The sequence below is a fragment of the Porites lutea genome, chromosome 2 (genome assembly GCF_958299795.1).
Source record: "Porites lutea chromosome 2, jaPorLute2.1, whole genome shotgun sequence".
In the NCBI taxonomy this organism is placed as follows: Eukaryota; Metazoa; Cnidaria; class Anthozoa; order Scleractinia; family Poritidae; genus Porites; species Porites lutea.
Genome location: NC_133202.1, coordinates 17,849,917 through 17,858,954, shown reverse-complemented (window position 1 = coordinate 17,858,954; position 9,038 = coordinate 17,849,917).

The window sequence follows — 9,038 nt, the reverse complement described above, 5'->3', positions numbered from 1 at the left end:
GAGTCGGAGAAGACAAGTAAGGACCAAAGTGAGGTAAAGAGGAAGGCTGTTCTAAATGAAATGAACCAGGCATTAGAGGTGACAGACAGGGCACTTGAAACGCTGGGAGAAACAAGAAAGAGAAATGAAGAGGAGAGGGCAGAAGAAAAGAGACAGTTGTAAAAAAAGAGATCAGGAGGAGACATGCTTGAATAGCTAAGGAAAGGGCAGAGCCAGACTTAGAAGTCAAGAAGCAGCAGACAAAAGAGAAGAAGGAAGAAAGGACAGCTCTGGAAGCTATGAGGGAGGAACAGCAGAAGCAGCAGCAGATTTTGCACGTTTGGCAGCAACAACAGCATTAACAGCAGTAGCAACAAAATAGACAATGTGGATCGCTGCGACAACAATGGATGGCAATGCTCCATCAACAACAAACACAGGCTCTGTTGGCTTTCCTTCAAAAAAAGAATTAATCTACAAAAATGTAAATTTATATACAAATTGATATTAAATACACTCCTTAGTTTTGGAGCTTTACATGTACATAATAATTATAATTTTCCACTTGATTAATTTAAACAGTCCTCAAATATTGTTGAATTTCAGTGTTGTACATGTTGCGCATTTTCCATTTGTTATGTTGACATAGCCCTAGATAAGCTTGTAAGAATTTTTCACCACATTAAATGTTACGATCAAACATTGATACATTGATCAAGTGGTTCTTAATAAAACACACTCAATATTTTTTTCCAGTCTCCTAGCCCTTGCACTCTTAAATACCATAGAGTGGTATAAATTAAAGAAAACCCCACAGTTTTGGTTTTTAATTCTGATAAAACAACAAATAATACTCTGAAAGCATAGGTAATGCTGAACAGGTTTTTGTCTGATAAGTAACATGGAAGGATTTTATCTACATGCTCAAACGTTAGAGCTACACGAGGCATATCTGTAAAGCTAATTTCCCAGTGACCCTTGGGCAAATAATGTATGCCAAAAAAAGATACGCAGGTGAAAAAAAGGTTTTGAGCACCTGCTTGTAACTAATGTTTGCTCAGCCAATGACCTCTCTTCCACCCAATATATCCACTTCTGGGTCTCCAAGGACGTACTAATCTCTTAAATGTCATTCTGATTTTAATAGTTAGGCCCAGGGCCATCTAACAAATGTCCCACTTACTTTTCTGGTCAGAGGCCAAATTAAAATCGCCCCAAGCGAGAAAGGCGAGACTCCCTCCCTTCTCACGTGGGGTGATTTTCACACGCACTTGAGCTCGCTCGCTTTACTATCCCTGAGGAAAAATGGAGACTACTCGTAGTCCAACTCGTAGTCCAACCCATAGTCCAACCAGTCACCCATTACGTTCACTAACTGAGAGTTTATTTTTAGAATATTACATTTAAAACAAATAGTGAACTATCTAAGGGCCTGTTTACGAGGAAAGAGGGTTACCCTTTTGCTAGGGTTACCCTTACAAGCGGGTTGAAGTTAGCTCTGGTTTACAAGCAAATTTCACATGTAGGGTTACCCTGTCGCCCGAGTCAACTTTACAAGCTTTGCTGACATGTTTTGTCATGCGGGACATTTTTCGTAACAGTCCAAAATTTGAAATAATCTTAAAGTTCTCTATGGAAAATGCGTTAAGTTCACAAAAAAGGGAAAATATTATCATCGTAGACAGAACATAACTGTATTTTTCAGCTGTTTATAATTAAGCTCAGAAATTGCGTAATGCCGTTCAAATTGGCACGATTACTGCTTACGCATGATGGCAGAAAGTTGACCCAGGTAAGCGAGTTATCCCCAACTGAAACAAGGCAGGCAGGGTAACCCTCTTGCTAGGGTAACAATAGCACCAGGGTTACCCTCCCTCCTTGTAAACAGGGCCTTAGATGTAAACACAGCAATGCATAAAATAGTTTCTCGCCTTGGATTTGTCAACCTTTTGACATTTCTGACATAAAAAACTACCAAGCAAAATAGTCATTTATAGTTGGAGGATCAATTCTAAACTAAGAGACCTGGTCCATTCCGTCAAAAAAGGATTTTGCTTGCCAAGTTGAAATTAATTCCAAGCAACCTGTTCATTTCCAAACTACTGCCATGCAGACTGACTTAGTTTCACCTGCCCCGTCGTTGGAAGTAAGCGGTGTAAAGCAAGACTGTGAACTCACTTTCCGTGCCAACAGTTACATGAATTCTGTGTCAATTTTACTAGCCCTGAAGGGCAAGAAGCTACAAAATGAGGCAGCCTTGTCGAGAAGATTAATGATTATTCATATAGTAGAGAGTGTGTTTGAAAGCAAATGTCACCAAGTCGATGAGCTAACGAGTAAGAATCTCTCTATCAAGCCATCGTTGTTTTGATTTCGTCTTCTGAAGTTATGTGAGATGCTGTTTCAGAGAGCAAATGCTGTGGTTGTGGAAAGTCAGGACAGTTCTCTTTTAAGAAAGAAAAGGAGCCACAGACAGGAATACTTAATTTCCCTGAATGTAAGAAACTGTTTAGTATATCTAGCAACAGCGAGACTATTCTTGCCCATGCGAAACCAAAGTGCTATCCAACCAATTATGTCCTCCTGGTGTTTATCACCTGTGGATTGTATTTTAAAGATTATGGCCACTTAATGGGAACCCTAGCAATAGCAGTCTATCAGAGTAATTGACTGGATAGCTCCAGAAGAACAAAAAATAGCTGATGGGAGTTTCCAGAAGTAGTCTAAAGTAGGGGAAAGCGATAAAAGCTTTCGGAGATCAAGACAAGCTAGAGGTGATGTCTGACGGCTTCTGCTTGAACCAGAGGCCACTACTTCAACAATCCTTTTGTCCAGAGGGTAACATGCCAATTTGATCGAAAACGAGCCTATGAACATCGAGTAGGTGATAGTTGAAAAAAAAAGAGATAATTGATAAAGATGCCTCTTGCCATGAGATTATTCTTATACGAAGCCCGTAGACAGAGATAGTGTTTTGTGGTAACCACACGGCGAAAACATTCCATATAGACTTGGAACAAGTGGAGAAAACTGCTTGACAGCAGAGTGTACTATAACCGCCTTTAATGCACAGTAACCAATTTAGTTTACTACTACTACACTACTACTTTCTGGTATCACAAGACGGAGAAGTTTGTTACACTAGTTTTTTATACTAAAAGCGTTCTTGCTAGAAAAAATGAAATGAAATTTGCTTTTCTTGACACTGTATTATTTTATATTGTTTATGCGAACCGCAGAGGAAACAGAACGGTCAAACGGAAATACTAAGTAGAATAAAAAATAGCGTGTTTATTATCAGTGCGGCATAAAATAATGTGGTTATTTTCTTTGGGCTTAATAAGTTCATCTCAAGCAGCCGAAATTTTCACCTAATTGTGTTTGGTTGCATGTAAGATTTTTTCAATCTGAAATGTTTTCAATGATAATCATTACATGTGTGCCATGTTATGTATCCATGGTGCTAAAGTATTGGCCTATCCATGTGCGAAAGAATGACAGATGCGATGACAACCAATGCTAAAAAGTGTCTGAAGAGATGAAAGCAAAGCCATTCTAAATAATTATCAGCAATAAGGTAGTGGTAATATACAGAAATTATTTTGGTTGTTGCATCAGTGCAAAGATAGTACTTGTGTAACATAAAACAAAACCAGGCGATGACTTGATGATGACTTGTTTTGGTCACTCCCAATAGTAACTATTATTATTGGCATTAATATTGTTCCGTAAGTTCTGTTCTTAACAACTGTGGTTGTGTAATTGTACAGGCAGATGAAGATGGGAAGCCCTACCACTGCAAACATTTATTTATCTGCCCATCATAACTTTAAATCATAACTGAGGGAGTTTGAAGCACTTCTTGAGAAAATGGCCACTTGACCTGAGGAGTATATTACTCTCGATGGAAGAGTCACAAATAACATCCCCGAGGGATATCTTGGGATTACTTTGACGTACAGGAACAAGAAGGTTGACCTGGGATCCATACATTATAAATGCAAGACTAACATGTTGATACGTAACAACGTGACAAACAACATGGCGATCTCATTAACGGAAATAATAACAGGCACATTGCATGAGCTATTTTGAATACTTCAGAGTAACCGTGTAAACAATCTACTGTTTTAATACTAAACTAAGACTATTTTTTGTGCAAAATTGGGTATTGCTGTACATTAATGAAACGAGAACTGCAGCGCAGAGCTGAGATGATTCCCATGCTACAGATTCACTTTTCACTATCTTTCCCTAAGACATCTGCTGCAAAATAAACAAATTGTTTAGGTGCTACGAATATCAACTCACCAAATGTTGCTTAGAGGGAAGAATCAAAGGTTCCAAGGTTTCTTCATTGTTTTTTATGACAATGAAGTTCGTCACCAAAAAGCTAAGAAATGTCACAGTCTCCATCGTTGTAGATGGTTGCATGATCATTATTCACGAGGTTGTCACATGCCATTCTACTTTAATGAAACAGTCCATCTCTGACAAATTGATTCTAAAAGTGTTTCAAGTTATTGCTTCTTAAAAGAAAAGAACCTTTACGTAAGGCAGTAGTTACAAAGCTAGAGGTCTTTATACCTTTAAGTTACTATTATTTCTGTGAAAAGCCAGTCTGCATGAGGTATAGTCACACAATTTGTTGGACTTTCTCCATGTAACAATTCGTATGTAAAAGAACACGCCAATTGTTTACTGGAAAATTTTCTCACAACATCTGCAATTAAATTATGCTTTGTGCAACGTATAGGTTGATAGCCTGACATTTATTTACTTCCAAGAAAATCATAAAACTACCCAAATATAATAATTATTTTGTCAACTAGCTTCTTCCAATTTTATTTCCTGACTGGCTATTGTTTCTACTTAAGTTACACATCTTTACCTAATAAAATATGTTTCAATAACTGTATCATGTATCATGTTGTTCATTTAATCGTGTTTTTTTTTTTTGGCCGGAACGAAAAAGGTCTGTTGAACTTTTGTAAGCAAGTGACTAAAGCTTGTTGAAAGAATTAACTTACTCGGTACAGCTTTCAAAAAAATAAGCTGCCTTTCACAAACTTCTAAAACCATAATTTTTTGGCCGTATACTCCCGAATTAAAGTCCATATCTAAATTTCGAATATTGTCACACTGGAAGAACTTTGAAAAATAAATGATCTTTTATACTCTACCTCGAAGCAGGGGAAACAGAACTCACAAGTTGTGAAATACCTCCCTCGTACTATTTGAGATAGCCAAATTAGGTCAGACATGGCTAGTTGCACCACCCATACTAAAATACGAACCCTTAAACAGCTGCATCACCATACGCATTGTTTGAATCATGAATATATTTCAATGTTACACTTTTAGCGGTAATAAAAGACAAAATTATGGACGATCAAAATGTCTCAAAGTGCCCTTGTTTGACCTTAAGCGTAGCAATGTCATGTTTAGATGCCAAAATCTCATTGGTTCCTGAGCATCAACTCATAGTACCTGCAACCTTATCAGGCGCGGACCCACACTGGTTCCGCTGTTTTATGAAAATCGGTCAGAATTTTCATTATTAATATATTTTAAAAGAAAGAAAATTCCAAGTTGAAGTCTGGGAATTGGATTGGACAAATGTTACTTTTTTCAATACCCGGACATTAGACCCGCAACTGTGGCCAACATCCTGTCTGAATAACTCAGAAAATCCAGGAAAGAGGACTTAAGGGAGTTAAAATCTAAAAACTTTTCAGGGGAAGTATGCCTTGGGCCCCCAGAAGCTTGCACCTTTGGCGTTCATTCACGAAATCGGTCAGTATTTATAATAGATCTGCACCTGCTTATTGGCTCCTGCAACACACATCTGAACACACAAAGCCACAAAGATACATACACTCAAACCACTGACATATGAGCTAAAAAAATAGCTCAAAAATGGGGTAATAAACAAATTCTTTCATAATAATAATTATCTTGAAGCAAATTAATCAAAAATAATTACAAATATTTTTGAAAAGAACAATACCAAAGATTTCATTTCAAAGAGCTAACACAATTTGAAGCAAGAATCACTTTTTAAAACAAGTTACAAAGATAAGATAATAATAACCATCTAAAGCTGGTGTAATATTAATTCATATATACAATGATAACACTTCCTGTAGAACATCGACTCTATCTGGGTGGCACTGCTTTTCAAACTCCTTCAAAATTACCATACAAAAGAAGGCAGTTGAATACTAGCCTGTACCAGGCTCCGAGATAGTCAGGTCTGCTGGGAAATTGGGAAATCACGAACACAAAAATAAAATGGGAGGAGATTGGGGAGAGCAGGGGTGGTGGAGCCTGTAATCACTTCTTTAAATGACCCGTTCTGGTATACCAGAACGGCTCCTGGTATACCCTCTGATTGGTCAGATTTGACAGATTATATCAACACTCTCAAAGCGGGTAATTCATGACAGTCAGAAAGATGGTGTGCGGCGTCCATGCACTTGAAATAGAGGAATCCATGATACCTTCTGTGTTGAACAAATGTTTACAAGATTTCCCGCACATAGGAGAACCGAGAAAGGAGCAGAAGACCTGCCTTGTGAACTTGGAGCGTGGAAAAGATGTTTTTTGTAATGCTGCCGACCTGCTTCGGTCTTGCCTGATAACAAAGAGTCACAAGAAGGAGTTATCTACGCACTCCACTCCAGACTCACATTATCTTCAGCTCTGTTTGGAAGAACAAGCTGGAGAAATCTTGCCTGACTTACAGTGCAGTTCTTCAAATTTAAAGTAGCTTCAGCTTAAGCGGCAATCCATTCTTCAAAATTTGGATCTGTGAATCATTATCCATGAGAACTTAACATCCCGCAAAAACACTAACGAACTAGGTCCAGCATGGCAAAACATAGTCAGAAACCATGACATTCACAGACAAAAGAAAATCGCTTTCAGTTATTCAGATCAAGGAGGGACTTTGGAGAAAATTAAACAACCTAAAAGCCTCATCTAACCGCATTTAAGAACCGACGTTTTAAAGAGGTCAAAGAAAATGCTCTTGCATCAGAGGGCAAATCATCAATCATGCCGACCAGAAACAAAATCAATATGCGTGTCATGACCTCTCACCATGAAACAAGCGGCAAAAATCACAGTTTTCGTGAAATAATCTTGTGAGAAATTTTAGAAAGATTTCAGCTCATTGACATTTCAACAGTTTGACACCCGAAATCTAATTATCTCAAACGTGCCAAAAGTGGGCGAAAGAGGGTAGTAAAAGAAATAACTACAGGCTCTCTTTCCTTCGTTTTTCTTTTTCCCGCCCCGCCAACTTTTCGCATGCTTTTTTCTTTCGCATCTTCCCCACTATCTGAGAGCCTGGAACAAGCTAGCTGAATACAGAATCAAGAGACAGAAGCCAGAGATATCAAGAAGAGAAGCTCACAAGATTAAGAAAAGAATGGGTTCACTTCCATACTGGTATTACTTTATGACCTGTTAATTTCTGAAAAAATATTTCTAAACTGATAATTAAAAGCGTGTGTATGTAAGAACCGACCAGTGATTTCGGATCATATCACAGTTCTGAACTATATTTCATTTAAACGGTAAGAATCTTTTTTCTGGCACGTGTTATCGGCCTTCAATCAAAACACGAAAATAGCAGTTTAAAAAAGTGTGGCACCTGTCTGAACTTTGCTATCTGTATTAATACAAACTAGAAATGATTGTAAAACATAAAAAGAAATAAAATGTTTGTGCTCTTTATGTTTTCGAAATTGACTCCCGTTTGAACTTCCAGAAAATTTCGAAGACATGATAATCAATGAACACTTGCCTTGTTATTCTGCTCCTTAAACTTCACTGTTTGTAATGTCCTTCTTGGTTTGTAGAGGATACTATTGAGCCTGAAGGAATCGCTTTTACTATAAAAATATTCGTTGTTTAACGTTTGTCCTCCAACGGCATTTCTTGCCTTCTTTGTGATAAAAGTAATGGCACGGGTTGCTAGTCGTGAGCCTGACACGATAGTTTCTTGACATTCAAATTTTTCCGATCTTTGTGAGACATAATTCCCTTTGAATCAGGTTTTCTGATGTATTGGAAAGGGAAAATGCCTTTCCGTTATTTTTATGAAAACAATAAAGGTGCATGGCGGGCACACATATTAAAGCAAACCAACGCAAGCACCTCGTTTTTTGTCTCGCACTGTCTACCAACGGGACGTTATGGACAAATGGTTTTGAATGAGATGACAGCATATACACTTTAACATGACTCTCTCGCATTTTCTCTTCTTCTCTTTGTTGTTGAAATAAGCGTTCCAGTGATATTAAATTTTTCTAACATGTTTAATTCGCTAGACTTCCAATGATTTTACATTAAATGTACATCTTCACCTAATCTTTTAATAAAGTGCTTTCAAAGGTTTGAAAGAAATCCATGTCACAGCAACATACGGTAAGAAAGGCCTCTGATGTCTAAACATTGATGATATACAATCGTATATTTTTACAAAACCAATAGTATGCCTGATGCCAACTCTAATTGATTGGAGAACTGTGTTAGCTCTACACTGTCGCCTGTTGTATGTGTTTCTCCTTGGTGTTATTAGAGGTAGCCTGGCGAGGTAGCCTCCATCAGCAACTATCCTGGCTCTTCAGGGATGCAAAAATGGTCGCACCCCTGCTTGCAGAATCATCCGGTATGTTTGAGCATCATTCAGGTGTCCAAGAAAGCTAAAGAAACATTAGTTAACAGTAAAACTAATACATAATTTTACAAGGTATATGGTCCTATAAGAAAAACAAATCTTTGCAAAAGGATCACTGTGCTTCGGAACCTACCCTGTAACAAGCATAACTATCATTCCATCCGAATCCACAATCAGTTGTGAGGCCATGAAGTGACATTTTTTGTCTCCCCGTAGAATTCTACTTGTCTCGGCCCTAAACCATGTCTAATGCACCAGTCAATGTAAACCCCGAACCCCCCGGCCGAGACATAGTGGGGCATTTTCCGTTATTTGACGAGCAAAAGGGCCGCAGGTATCGGGGACTTTGACCTCTTTTGCATGTCATCTA